We start from the raw sequence: 15,900 nt of genomic DNA, 5'->3' as shown, positions 1-15,900 counted from the left end.
TGTGTCCCCAAGTTTTTACTATTGATGCTGCCTATGCAGCATCAATAGTAAAAAGATCTAATGTTAAAAATAATAAAAAAACAAAAAAACTGCTATTCTCACCTTCTGTCGTACGACTATGCGCTCGCGCCTGCCGCCATCTTCCGTTCCCAGAGATGCATTGCGAAATTACCCAGAAGACTTAGCAGTCTCGCGAGACCGCTAAGTCTTCTGGGTAATTGTGCAGTGCATCCTGGGAACGGAAGATGGCGGCAGCCACGCGCTTATCGCCAGAGCTTCGCTGGATCCTGGCGGGTGAGTATAGAACTATTTTTTATTTTACTCATTTTTTTTAACAGGGATATGTGCCCACACTGCTAAATACTGCGTGGGCTGTGTTATATATGGCGTGGCTGCTATATACTACATGGTCAGTGTTATATACTGCGTGGGCTGTGCTATATACTACGTGGCTGTGTTATATACTGCGTGGCCTGTGTTATATACTGCGTAGCTGCTATATACTGCGTGGGCTGTGTTATATAGTACGTGGGCTGTATTAATGCATCGGGTATTCTACAATATGTATGTATGTATGTATATAGCAGCCACATAGTATATAGCACAGGCCACGTAGTATTTGTCTGCTATATACTACATGGCTCCTATATACTACGTGGCCTGTGCTATATACTATGTGGCTGCTATATACATACATACATACATAGAATACCTAGAATACCCGATGTGTTAGAATCGGGCCACCATCTAGTAGTAGCTATATTCTTGTACATAGGGACAGTATTATAGTAGTTATATTCTTGTGGGTAGGAGCAATATTATAGTACTTATATTCTTGTACATAGGAGCAGTATTATAGTAGCTATATTCCTGTACATAGGAGCAGTATTATAGTAGTTATATTCTTGTACATAGGGGGCAGTATTATAGTAGTTATATTCTTGTACATGGGAGCAGTATTATAGTAGCTATATTCCTGTACATAGGAGCAGTATTATAGTAGTTATATTCTGGTATATAGGGGGAGTATTATAGTAGTTATATTCTTGTACATAGGGGCAGTATTATAGTAGTTATATTCTTGTACATAGGAGCAGTATTATAGTTGCTATATTCCTCTACATAGGAGCAGTATTATAGTAGTTATATTCTTGTACATAGGGGGCAGTATTATAGTAGTTATATTCTTGTACATAGGAGCAGTATTATAGTAGTTATATTCTTGTACATAGGGGCAGTATTATAGTAGTTATATTCTTGTACATAGGAGGCAGTATTATAGAAGTTATATTCTTGTACATAGGAGGCAGTATTACAGAAGTTATATTCTTGTACATAGGGGCAGTATTATAGTAGTTATATTCTTGTACATAGGAGCAGTATTATAGTAGCTATATTCCTCTTCATAGGAGCAGTATTATAGTAGTTATATTCTTGTACATAGGGGCAGTATTATAGTAGTTATATTCTTGTACATAGGAGCAGTATTATAGTAGTTATATTCTTGTACATAGGGGCAGTATTATAGTAGTTATATTCTTGTACATAGGAGGCAGTATTATAGAAGTTATACTCTTGTACATAGGGGCAGTATTATAGTAGTTATATTCTTGTACATAGGGGCAGTATTATAGTAGTTATATTCTTGTAGGTAGGAGCAATATTATAGTACTTATATTCTTGTACATAGGGGCAGTATTATAGTAGTTATATTCTTGTAGGTAGGAGCAGTATTATAGTAGCTAAAATAATAACAATCGTTATTTTTATAGTGCCAACATATTCTGCAGCACTTTACAATTTTTTTGAGGGGACTTGTACAGACAATAAGTACATTACAGAATAAACATAACTCAGATATCGAGGAATTAGGGCTCTGTTTGCAAATTTACAATATATGAGGAAATAGGTAAGACACAAAAGGTAAATGGTAAGAAGTGCTTGTATTGTACAGTTCAGCCATCAGTATAATAAATAGAGTATTCACATAGCGCTGCATATAACAGTCACTAGTCACTGTATGTACAGTACAGACACAGAAAGCTATACAGAAAGCTATTAAGAGCATGGAGGGTGTGTGAACAGATGCTACGAGGGTTATGATTTTGAAGAAAATTTTGTGTTGGCAAAATGGGGATAGTTAGATAAGTGTGGTGCGGCGATAGGCCAGTCTATAGAAATGTGTTTTTAGGTCACGCATAAACATGTGGATATTGGGAATTAGTCGAATTGTCCTGGGTAGTGCATTACAAAGAATTGGTGCGGTACGTGAGAAGTCTTGGAGATGGGAATGGGAGTTCAGATTACTGAGGATTTTAGTTTTAAGTCATTATCAGAGCAGAAGGAATGAGTAGGGTGGTAGACTGAGACGAGATGTAAGGTCGTGCTCAACCATGAAGCGCTGTATGGGTGAGAGTGGTACGTTTATATTGAACTCTGTATCAGGTGGACAACCATTGTAATGACTGGCACAGGGTAGAGGCATTGGTGTAAAGGTTGGAAAGCAATATGATCCTGGCTGCTGCATTCAAGACGGGTTGCAGAGGGAAGAGTTTGGTAAGAGGGAGACCGATTAGTAGTGAGTTGCAATAGACCAGACAAGAATGAATTAGAGCTACAGTAAGAGTTTTTGAAGAGTCAAAAGTATGACCCCAAGACAGCGGGCATGTTGCTGGGGAGTAATGGTGGAATCACACATGGAAATGGAAATATTAGGTTCGGCGCGCCTGGAGAAAACGTATATGCAGCGTGTGCCAGGGTTGTCGCCGTCTGTATATTGTAGTTATATTCTTGTACATAGGAGCAGTATTATAGTAGTTATAGTCTTGTACATAGGAGGCAGCATTATTGTAGTTATATTCTTGTTACCAGGAGCAGTATTATAGTAGTTATATTATTGTACATAGGGGGCAGTTTATAGTAATTATATTCATGTACATAGGGGCAGTATTATAGTAGTTATATTCTTGTACATGGGGCAGTATTATAGTAGTTATATTCTTGTACATAGGGGCAGTATTATAGTAGTTATATTCTTGTACATAGGGGGCAGTTTATAGTAATTATATTCTTGTACATAGGGGCAGTATTATAGTAGTTACATTCTTGTACATAGGGGCAGTATTATAGTAGTTATATTCTTGTACATAGGGGCAGTATTATAGCAGTTATATTCTTGTACATAGGAGGCAGTATTATAGTACTTATATTCTTTTACATAGAAGACATTAATATTGTAGTTATATTCTTGTACATAGGAGCAGTATTTTAGTTGTTATATTTTTTAAGGACCGTGTATGTAATTCACTCTACAACCAGGACCCTTGGACTGTGCTACATAGTAACTGGATTTAAGTTCTGGGACTCTTAGATTAATACATTTAGCATGTTCTTTAGAACAAGAAATAGAATCAGGAAACTAAAATAGACATAAAGAATCTTAAATTATTCCTGCGGTTTTTGAACACATGACTTCATTGCTCTGTGGGATCTCATTCAGCCAGATATGTCTAGTGAGAGGCAATGACCTGATGGAAAATATTTAAACACCTAGCATCCCCCTCCCACCTCCCCATTATTAAACTACAAGATTTGGATTTCTGCTAGCAAGACAATGCTGTGTACCAGGCCTGGAAATTAAGGTCAGAGTCCTACCTTCACCATAAGAATGGGTCATAACTTTGGCTCTACTATTTGTAAATAATAAGGGTCTCATAGTAAAAATCTAAATTCTTGGTTGGGATAATGTGACATGAATTGTTAAAATATTGTAGTAAATATATAAATAAATGGTCTCACAATAAAATCATACCGTGCTGGATATACAGAGATAGAAGTCGTCATTTAATAGTAGCCCTAGTGATGATGCTGCAGTCCAGCCCAAGAATCTTTTTTAACACCATCTGTAAACTCAAGGAGATGGGAGAATCCATTGCATGTAATATGTACAGCTCGTATATCTAATCCAGATCAAATATGCAAATCTGATTCCTCGCTTATTAGCCTAGCCCCTCCCCAAATGATAAGAAACCACTGTAAATTCATTCAAGGCTCACAAGTGTTTCCACCAATGTCATTGTGTTATGTCTTAGAGTGTAAAGGTACCGTCACACTAAACGATATCGCTAGCGATCCGTGACGTTGCAGCGTCATCGCTAGCGATATCGTTTAGTTTGACACGCAGCAGCGATCAGGATCCTGCTGTGATGTCGCTGGTCGCTGAATAAAGTCCAGAACTTTATTTGGTCGTCCGATCGCCGTGTATCGTTGTGTTTGACACCAAAAGCAACGATACCAGCGATGTTTTACACTGGTAACCAGGGTAAACATCGGGTTACTAAGCGCAGGGCCGCGCTTAGTAACCCGATGTTTACCCTGGTTACCAGCGTAAAAGTAAAAAAAACAAACAGTACATGCTCACCTGCGCGTCCTCCAGCCTCTGCTTCCTGCTCTGACTGAGATCCGGCTCTAAAGTGAAAGTGAAAGCACAGCGGTGACGTCACCGCTGTGCTGTTAGGGCCGGAGCTCAGTCAGTGTCAGGAAGCAGACGCTGGGAGACGCGCAGGTGAGTATGTACTGTTTGTTTTTTTTACTTTTACGCTGGTAACCAGGGTAAACATCGGGTTACTAAGCGCGGCCCTGCGCTTAGCAACCCGATGTGTACCCTGGTTACCCGGGGACCTCGGCATCGTTGGTCGCTGGAGAGCGGTCTGTGTGACAGCTCTCCAGCGATCAAACAGCGACGCTGCAGCAATCGGCATCGTTGTCGCTATCGCTGCAGCGTCGCTTCGTGTGAAGGTACCTTTAGTTATGAGAGATGCTAGTTCCCCTCTATAAGGAGGAGTTCCAATATGAGACATAAAGAGACACTCCAGTTAAATTGTTACTGTTTATGCCTAGCACAGGGTCCCTCCAGGGAGTGCATGACTCAATTTAAAATTCGAGTGCAGTCCTCTGCCCCCTCATTTAATCAATGACTGGCTTTATAGTAAAGTCAGCAATGGTATCAGTAAAAGACTTCTGCTGCTTTTACTGCAGTATAGGGTATGTGCACACGTCAGGATTTCTAGCAGAAATTTTCCTGACAAAAACCGGACATTTCTGCCAGAAATCCGCATGCGTTTTTTTCGCGTTTTTTGACACGTTTTTTGACACGTTTTTGTGCGTTTTTTTCCAAATGCATAGAATTGCGTGAAAAGCGCGGAAAATCCGCAAAATTAATGAACATGCTGCTTTTTTTACCGCGATGCGTTTTTTTCACGGAAAAAAAACGCACCATGTGCACAAAACATGCAGAATGCATTCTAAATGATAGGATGCATAATTTATGTGTTATTAATGAGTTTTTATAGCGTTTTTATCGAGAAAAACGTGAAAAAAACGCGAAAAAACCTGAACGTGTGCACATAGCCTTAATGAATACGGAGGCTCAGGATTTGTCACCAATATTTGCCAGATATGGCAAATATTTGCCAATATTTGGCCAATTTGCCAAAAAAGTAGAAGCTTCTTTTAGGCTAAGTGCACACGTTGCAGAATTGCCACGGAAATTTCCGTGGCAATTCTGCAACTCCTGCCGCGGGTATATCGCATGCGGAATTGGCATGCATATTCCCGCAGAAAACTAGCATTTTGCAAGCATAATTAGCTTGCAGAATGCTAGCGTTTTCCAAGCGATCTGTAGCATCGCTTGGAAAACTGATTGACAGGTTGGTCACACTTGTCAAACATAGTGTTTGACAAGTGTGACCAACTTTTTACTATTGATGCAGCCTATGCAGCATCAATAGTAAAAGATAGAATGCTAAAAATAATAAAAAAAATAAAAAAAATGGTTATTCTCACCTTCCGAAGGCAGCCGATATCCTCAGTGGCATCCGTTCCTATAGATGGTGTGTGTGCAGGACCTTCGATGATGTCGCGGTCACGTGATCGCGACGTCATCGCGGTCATGTGACCGCGACGTCATCGCAGGTCCTTCACACACACCATCTATAGGAATGGAAGCGGCCACGTGCCCTGCTGAGAGGCGGGAGGACTCCGGGGGCCATCGAAGGTGAGTATATCATGATTTTTTATTTTAATTATTTTTTATTTTAACAATTATATGGTGCCCAGTCCGTGGAGGAGAGTCTCCTCTCCTCCACCCTGGGTACCAACCGCACATGATCTGCTTACTTCCCGCATGGTGGGCATAGCCCCCTGCGGGAAGTAAGCAGATCAATGCATTCCTAAGTGTGCGGAATCCCCGCGATTCCGCAAATTTAATGAACATGCTGCATTTTTTTCCGGAATGCGATTCCTCTCAGGAAAAGAATGCAGCATGTGCACAAAAAATGCGGATTGCATTCTATTAAATAGGATGCTTAATGTGAGTGTTTTTTTCGCGGTTTTATAGTGAAAAACCGCTAAAAAAACGTGAAAAATCTGCTACGTGTGCACACAGCCTTAACAATTTGAGTCCCAAATGATGATAGCATGATGAGTAGGCACAAAGTGTAGATGGGTGAAGGGCCCCTGGGCTTCTCATGGAATTACTTATATTGAGGAATGTAAAGTGATGCTGGACCAGGGGTGATGCAATTACACAAGGACAAAGAGGATGAATACGTTCCCCAGATGACCCCTTAACCACAGGAATCCCACCCTCATGGCCAGGCAACTTCTACAAGACATGCAAACAAGGACAAGGGGGGCAGGATCCGACAGCATCAACATGCCCAGGCCATGGCACAGCGCAAGCAGAGGGAGGTACCATAACCGAAAATGGTACCCCCATATTAAAAGCCTCCATATTGGGGATCACTGGGACCATTACAATAGATTACCCTATTATTCTTGTAAATTTACAAAAAAGCAATTTCACCCAATTCCTCCTAATGATGGGCCGATCCCAATTCACTAGAGAAACGGTCCTACCATTTTGCAATCCTGAAACTTTAATTTCACTGCTCTGGAGCTGCAGTCATTTACAGCATAGTGTCCGCAGCTGTACATTCAGTCATCCAGGACCTCTCCCCTCCCCCACCCACAATAACAACAGCCTAGGGGGCAAGAAGAGAACAAGACCCAGTGTCCTGACAGAATGTATTTAGAAAATGTTATATCTCCCCCTGGTAATCACTCTCGGAAGGGGGGTCGGGGGTGAATATCGTATTACGGGGGCACATAAGAAATAGAGTAGTTCTTGCTCCAAAACACTTCCCTATCTCATGAAGTTAATTATCAATCTCCTATATATTTCCCGATAGACAGACAGATAGATATAACTTGAGAAAGGTTCTTACTAATGAACCGAAACATTGCCATATTGGGCCATTAAATAGAAGTTTTTTCACTCTGAATGATGTGCTGCATCCAATCTCTGCACATATAGGGGGCTTTCCACTCGACTAGTGGATACTAGTGCTGCGCTTATTTTTCATTTTAAATAGACAGATAGATGCAAAATAAATTTGCGTCAAACTTTACGTACATTTACTGGAATAAAATTCAAACAAATTGCAATTCAATTTATACAGGAAAGATATATATCTTGGTACCATGTTTTTTTTTCTCTCTGTGCTATGTTGTGCATAAATATGTGATTCTTCAGAATTTCTTTTAGTCTTTGCCCGATGAAGAGACCCGTGTAGTCTCGAAAGCTTGCAATTTGTTACCATCTTTTCAGTTAGCCATTAAAGTGTATCAACCACTGAGGACTCTCAATTCTAAATATAATTCAATTTATATGAATTGGCTGAGAAGAATACAGACTGCCATTTGTTACATAACCGCAGGTGTAGCCGTGGGGACTTCCCCATAATGCCTTGCAGCTATCACAACACAAGGTAGAGCACTAGAACTCTAGTGCCACCTATTGGAAGTAGCAATCCTAGCAGTCAATGTCGACTCTTTAACGAGCCTTGTCACCTGACTTAGGATAATAGCCAAACCAGAATCTCAATTTGCAGACACTGTGTTTCGGGGTGCTGCCCCTCGTCAGTGCAAAGTGGAGATCTGGTTTGGCTGATTGAGAGGCGTCTGACTGGGATCCAAGAAGTATCGTTTCTCCTTGTGGAGAGTGACATGATAAGCATGTCGAGGTGAGGAGACTTAAAGCCGCAATGCTCCTCTGGTAAATATGCAAATTGTCTCTTCAGAGAGGAAGAGGACTAGAACTCAGGCTCGTTAAAGAGTCGACATTGACTGTTAGGATTGCTACTTCCAATAGGTGGCACTAGAGTTCTAGTCCTCTTCCTCTCTGAAGAGACAATTTGCATATTTCCCAGAGGAGCATTGCGGCTTTAAGTCTCCTCACCTCGACATGCTTATCATGTCACTCTCCGCAAGGAGAAACGATACTTCTTGGATCCAAAACAATTGTAGAAATTGCAGTACTTGTGATTCACAGTTTTTGGAACAATTTGGTGAATTTATATTTTAAAAGATTCGAATAGACAGATTTCACTAGATGATGAATAGACTTCATGGAAGAGACTGTCTGTGTTGCTTGGTCTCAACACTTCATAGTAATACCATGCAGTTTCAGTGCAGAAAATAATCCACAGCATGTTCTCCCTCTGTCCCAGCGACATACAAGAGTATCTGGATGAGAACACAAGATGACCTCATGGGCTTCAGGACGGCGTTCTTATATAACGATGACCCAGCCAGAGCCCAACACAACACACTGCATGACGGGAAGTTCTAGTGTATCCATAGACATCATGTTCACACCTGACAACTGTAGCTGACACAAAGTGGTCAGGGTGGTTGTCACTTCCTTTCCTACCTACACCTACTTATTTAATATATCGTAAAGGAAGAGCAGACATGTCAAAAGCTGTGTTCTGTATGGGCAATGTATTATTCAGATGTAAGTGGTTCCACGGCACACATATTGGTGGTCTAATGTGATATCACTAAGAACGGGTATTTTTCTAATATTTAAAAGGGAAGCTCTCTTTAAAATAACCGATGTATCATATTATTACCCAGGATGTATTTATTAAGGAGTCGTGGCTGGCAGATGCAAGGGATGATCCTGTGCTCATCGCTGGGCGAGACGGACCCTCTATCTCTACCACTTCATATTTGTGGCCTTGTTAAAATGCCTGAGCTAAGCAGCTGGCAAAGGGGAACAAGATTTCCATTTGCTCAAATTACAGCCCAGGACGGCTGTGGTGGCTGCAGGGAGTTCATGTGTCAGCACGGAGGAGCGCAGCAGTCAGGGGACGATGCTACTTCTGGCAGGTAGAAGGGGATATAGTTCATAGGAATGGCACGGAATGTTCCAAGCCGATCGGTGTCATGCCAGGGACAATATACCCAGCTTATAGGCTGGGGGTCATTACCTCGTTGCATGTGATGTACCGCAACAAAATCCAAATGAAGTGATGTCATTAAAAATATAAACAGAGAATACGTTTATAAAATCAAGGAATTAAGAAATATTAAAAGAAATTATCAAATAGTGATCAGAAAAGAGTTTTCTCAACCCTAGAAGATAGTTCCACGTGTCTGCTAAGGTCTAATAAACGTAACCTTAACACCACTTCCTGTCGTCAGCGATCATGTGATCTCTGGCGCTATGCGATGTCCGCAGATAATTGCTTCTGTGTTACCTGCTGTGGGCTCCCGATTCTTAGACATTTAAAGGTGACCGGTCACTTGCCATAAATTTTTACCTGGTGAAAGTGCCGCTGTTCTTCTGAATCTGGTAATGTTTTTCTTTTATTCCTGCGCCTCTCCGTTCCTGAGATATGGCCTCCTCTTCCCTGTATATAACTCTGGTCTTGTTAGCCAAGTGGGTGTGGGTCTCAAGAAAAACGCCCACAGAGTTCATGACCACACCCACTTGATAATAAGACTAGATTTATATACAGGGAAGAAGTGGCCATATCTAAGGAATGGAGAGGAGCAGAAACAAGAGAAAAATATCCCCGGATTCAGGAGAACAGCGGCATTTACAGCAGGTAACAAAATGTATGATAAGTGACAGCTCCTCATTCAGACTGTATTTTAGGGATCAAACAACTGGAGGCTGTTTCCCATAGAAATTAGCTGGATCCCTGCATTCATTTTACCTTGCACTCCTGCTACACGGAGACTTTGGCTGCGACACACATTGTATTACCCAAGGCTGCACTTGTGCTACAATGCGCCATAATAAAAGTGAATGCAGTCGTGCTGCAACACACAACATACAAGACGTCCAAGCGTGCTGGATTCCTGGACACGTGCTTGTCATGGTTGTGGCTAAAGTCTCCATGTAGCCTCAGCCTGACATTCAGATTATGAACCAGGAGGATGAGGATGAGCAAGGCATGGAACGGCAGAAGAATCATTTACAAGGTAAATTGAAATGATTTAGAACTAGCCCATAGTTGTTGACGGTACCAATTTTCCAGGACTTCCTGATTTTATGGATACAGTCCACTCCTGGGTAACATAGAATCTCTCTGGTTGCTATGGAAGCTGAGTCATAACAATGAAGCGGTTACCACGGAATAATTGAGTGATTCTGTCAGAACTTCATAATAACTTTAAAAAAAATCATAATTTGGAAAACAATTTCAAGGACCTGAAACTCTTTAAGAGCGGAATTGTGTCCAAATGGTGCAAGTGTTTCCCGGTATCTTTCAAAGTGACCTCCCAAAATATAAGTGGATTATAATGGTTTGCAATTAGATTAATGGACAAGAAGTCTGCTGTGCTTCTTAATATATATTCCCTTCAAAACCCAAGAGGCAATGATGGGAGAAGGAAACAGCACAATTGGGCTGACCTGCAATACCCGACTCAGCCTATGGACAAGAGGGGCGCTGTTTCCATAGCAAAAACAAAAAATCTGATATTCTAGGTTACTGGACACTTACCAACTTGAATTTTAATTACTTTTGCTACATTAGAATCAAATATCCAATAAATCTGTGCATCACCTGCATGTTTCAATGCAGAACGATCATCTAATCAATGGTCGGCCTAATGTAATACATGTTCACATTGTGCACTCTCCACATCGAGATCACGTTGCAGGCAAGAAAAAAAATAAACAAAAATGCTCAAAAGGTCTAATATTTTAGAAGATTCCAAGTATATTTTGAATGTTTTTGAACATTTCTTAAAAAAAACTCCCCAAAATACTTCAAAAGCTGTAATTGTTTTCTGAAAATTCCCCAAACTTTTAAGTGAACTTTCTAAAGATCTAATTTTTTGGAAATTTTTCAAAAGTCTTCAATGTTTTCTGAATATTTTCCAAACTTTATTAATGAATATTCACAAAAATGCTAATGTTTTTGAAAATTCATAATAAATTCCAATGTTTGTTTAAAATGTCCTTATATTCCGCCATCTGACAACTTTCTGCGCTCGCCAACCTTACCATTGTTCCTGCAACATCTCGCTGTTTATCATTCCGATCACAGAATCCCAGCAGCCAAAAAGTTTCCAACTGACCTGTGTGTGAAGAATAGATGTCCGGTCTGGGGGGTCTCCACGGTCTCCTGACTTGATCCCCCCCACTTTTTACTTTATGGATAGTCCTCCAGTTGTCTTTTTTTGTGGGGATTGTTCAGTTCTGTAATAATCAGAGAGAACTTCCAAAAGTTTGACTGTGATTTTACATCACATCCCCCTTCCGGCTAGAGACAAGGAGAGGAGGTGGAGGAGGAGGAGGGAAAGGAGGGAGAGATAGAGGGGGGCTACTGCATCTGCTTTGCCTTTTAAAGGTACAGGACACTGGAAATGTGTGGTTGCAAGTCTCATGAACTTTTTAGAACTTTTTAAGAGTAGTATCTTTGGACATAAATGTTGAGATAATTTCTGGAATCTTATCTATAACAATGGATGTGTTCTTCTATCCGAAGCCAGGAAAGCGGCACCTACGCAGTGTGAATATAACATCTGATGGCTGTACTCGTAGTATAATATATATCATCACATACTATCCTGTATGTAACATCTGATGTCTGTAGTCATTGTATAATGCATACCGATCACATACTGTCTGTATATAACATCTGATGTCTGTACTCCTAGTATAATATATTCAAGTCACATACTATCATGTATATATAATGTCTGAACTCATTGTATAATATATACCAGTAACATATTATCCTGCATTTAACATTTGATGTCTGTACTGATAGTATAATATATACCTGCCACATACTATCCTGAATATAACATCTGATGTCTGTACTCATTGTACACTGATCAAAAAAATAAAGGGAACACTATCACATCCTAGATATCACTGAATTAAATATTCTAGTTGCAAATCTTTATTTATTACATAGTGAAATGCTTTGAGAACAATAAAACATAAAAATGATCAATGTAAATAAAAAGTAATATCCCATGGAGGTCTGAATTTGGAATGATACTAACAATCAAAGTGGAAAATCAAATTACAGGCTGATCGAACTTCGGTGGAAATGCCTCAAGACAAGGAAATGATGCTCAGTAGTGTGTGTGGCCTCCATGTGTCTGTATGACCTCCTTACAATGCCTGTGCATGCTCCTGATGAGGCAACGGATGTTCTCCTGAGAGATCTCCTCCCAGACCTGGATTAAAGCACCAGTCAACTCCTGGACAGTCTGTGGTGTCAACGTGACATTGGTGGATGAATCAAGACATGAGGTCCTGTAGCGCCCTGTGTCTGTGGCGCCACAAAATGGTCAAATATGTACTATTTTATATGTGTATTGTAAATGATGGGAGTTATGCTTTCTCCGCTGAGGACAACTGCACAAACAATTTACCCTGCTCCCTTACTCTGTCTGAAACTTAGAGCTTTGCAGAGATCCCCTAACTGGGAGGGGAGGGGCATAGTTAGTCTGTGAGAAAACAGTGTGTGAAAAGAAAATGGAGAATGTTCAAGGAGGAGAGATATGTGCTCTCCCCAGGGACAGTGCTGAGAAGGATCAGGGCATCAGCCCCTAGGCCATCCACAGGCTTCCAGAGTTGGGTGATAAGCTGAGATGCTCTGTGGTTTTCATAACCAGCAGTGACGTGTTTTTCCCAGGAGCTCCATAGCAACAGAGTATCAGTGAGGGATTGTGCAAGAACAAACATGTGCTTCACATAGGATTCACACTGCGGGCTGCCTGGGGAGAAAACACAGTGAGTACATGGCTGAACTGGAAGTTTCAGACTCCAGGAAACCTTTGTCCCAGAAGGGATTAGAGCAGCAGAGAGTTCATACTGAATCACAGCAGAGAGAGATAATTCCCATCGTACAGTGCAGACTGTATACCTGGTGAGAGTTGTATTCCATCCTCTGAAACTGCATCTGGACTTCAGTAAATGGTAAAGTGACTTTCCCTGTCTCCTGCCTTATCACTCTGCACCATCTACTTCCATTACTATCCCTGGGGGCCAGCCCTAGTTGGAGGGGGTTAAACACCGACCCCCCAGAGATCATCTGCAGTGTCGGTCATCTTCAACCGAACACTCCAACTGGCGTCACAAACTCTTCTTTTTAATTTTTGTTTTCCTTTTTATCTTTTTATTTTTAATCCCTATTTCACTGTCCCTGGAGCACAGGCACTAGGCACGGCTGCCATCCCCGTGACCCCCTGAATCCAACGCTGCCCGGTGACCTGAGTACCCGGCTCTGAGCGATACAGTCCCAGATGTGCTTGATTGGATTCAGGTTTGAGGAACGGGCAGGCCAGTCCTTAGCATTAATGCCTTCATTATGCAGGAACTATTGACACACTTCAGCCACATGAGGCCTAACATTGTAATGCATCAGAAGGAACCCAGGGCCCAGTGCACCTGCATATGGTCTCACAATGGGTCTGAGGATCTCATCCCGGTACCACTGGCTATCTCATTGAGGGCTGTGCGGCCCTCCAAAGAAATGCCTCCCCACATCATTACTGATCAACTGCCAAACCCGTCATGTTGGAGGATGTTGTAGGCAGCAGTACGTTCTCCGCAGCGGCTCCAGACTTTGTGACACCTGTCACATGTGCTCAGTGTCAACCTGCTCTTTTCCGTGAACTGCACAGGGCACCAATGTCGAATATACCAATCTTGGTGTTCTCTGGCAAATGTCAATCACCCTGCACGGTGTTGGGCTGTAAGCTCAAAACCCACTTGTGGACGTCAGGCCCTCATACCGCCCTCATGGAGACTGTTTCTGACAGTTTGAGCAGACACATGGATGTTTGTGGCCTGCTGGAGGTCATTTTGCAGGGCTCTTGCACAAAGGAGGAGTTAGCGGTCCTGCTGCTAGGTTGTTGCCTTCCTACAGTCCACTCCATGTCTCTTGGTGTACTGGCATGTCTCCATGCTCCATGCTCTGGACAATGTGCAGACAGACCAAGCTACCCTTTGTCACGGTTCCACCCCTCAGTGTGTCTGGGGTGCAGTTGCTGACAGCTCGGCCGTCCAATGCGGTACAGGGACGTACTGAAGCTGTAAGTACTTTGATTTACAGCGTGGCCATTCAATCTGGTACAGGGGCATGCTGAGCTGTCAGTGTGTTGATTGACAGCTCAACTATCCAATCTGTGACTGGGAGGCATTGGCTGTCTCCAAGTGTTCACTATCCTGGGTGATTGCCATGCTACTTAACTGAGCTGCTTCTCCCAGACCTCTGCCAGACGTACATTCAACAAGTGAGGTTTGTGCTTCCTGTGCCTTGAGTTCTGTATGCTTGATCTGTTGCTGCCTGACCGTGGATTTCGTTCTGACCATCCGACTGTTTAATTCCTTCTGCTGTGATCTGTTATCCTCTTGATAATCTGACCTCGGAACGTTACCTGCCCACGCTTTTGTCTCTTCCTTCTGTTTATGAAGGACTCTCCTGGATTCTCACCTTGGATTCCTTGACCATTCTGACTCACGGCTTGGCCGTGAGAGGTGACTAGCAGCACATTACGTCTGGCCAATACATTTTTCTTTTTCGCTAGTATAGATCCTGTTCACACACTTTGTGACCAGGTGGTGAATTTGATGCAGATGATTCAGGATCTGGCTAAGGATTGCCAGTCTGGAGTCATCGGAATATCAGTGGCAGGGTCAGATAAATAAATTAATGAAGACCCCCCCCCATAACCCACTGGTTGTGATGTCAGTACCCTGTGATGTACAGTTGGTCTCTCCTGAATCTGTGATATCCCTTACTGATAAATTTTCTGGTGAGAAAGACTAGTTTAGGGTATTCAGGGAGAACTGTAAGTTATACAAATATGCTCCGCTAGTCTGGAGGGTTTTCCGGGGTACCTGAAGGACTTTGGAGATGTGTTCTCGGAAAAAGAGGTAGAGATACTAGCTCCCCATCATCCCTATGATTGTACTATGCAGGGCCAGACTGGCCATCGGGCACTTCTGGCAAATGCCAGAAGGGCCGGTGCCAGTAGTGGGCCGCTGCACTGTTCCTCCCCCTCCCTCCCCCGCCAGTGACGCCGCATTTAACTATACCGGCGTCTATGTCTGTATACTATGCAAGTTGTGCTATATACTATGCGGGCTTTGCTATATACTATAGGGGGTATATTATATTCTATGGGGGAGGCCATGTTATATACTATGTGGCTGTGTTATATACTATTGCGGGGGTATATTATATTCTGTAGGGGAGGCTGTGTTATACTATGGGGGTATATTATATTCTATGGGGGAGGCTGTCTTATACTATGGGGGGCTGCATTATATATTATGGGGAGGTGGGCTGTATTATATTCTATGGGGGGCTGTATTAGATTTTATGAGGGATGATTGCATCATACTCTGATGGGGCTGCATTATATTCTATGGGGAGGTGGGCTGTATTCTATTCTATTTGGGGCTACATTAAATTCTATGGGGGGGGCTGTATTATATATATATTCTATGAGGGGTGATTTCATCATACTCTATTGGGGGGGGCTGCATTATATTCTATGGGGGGTTACATTATA

The 15,900-nt window shown here is 42.1% G+C and overlaps 1 protein-coding gene across 3 annotated transcripts in view; it reads right to left on the bottom strand.

The window, feature by feature from the left end:
• The window catches only part of LOC143805123 (discoidin domain-containing receptor 2-like), a 207,907-nt gene extending 196,288 nt beyond the window's left edge, over positions 1-11,619 (bottom strand). For 2 of the 3 annotated variants that reach the window (XM_077284012.1, XM_077284011.1), the window contains exon 1: positions 11,440-11,619. The gene's annotated coding sequence lies outside the window, so the exon portion shown is untranslated. Of the gene's footprint in view, positions 1-9,668; positions 9,690-11,439 lie in introns of those variants that run through there. The other variant, XM_077284013.1, reaches the window with a different exon arrangement.
• Positions 11,620-15,900: the final 4,281 nt, after the last annotated feature.

The sequence above is a fragment of the Ranitomeya variabilis genome, chromosome 2 (genome assembly GCF_051348905.1).
Source record: "Ranitomeya variabilis isolate aRanVar5 chromosome 2, aRanVar5.hap1, whole genome shotgun sequence".
Classification (NCBI taxonomy): Eukaryota; Metazoa; Chordata; class Amphibia; order Anura; family Dendrobatidae; genus Ranitomeya; species Ranitomeya variabilis.
This window is presented reverse-complemented; position numbering and strand designations above follow the sequence as displayed.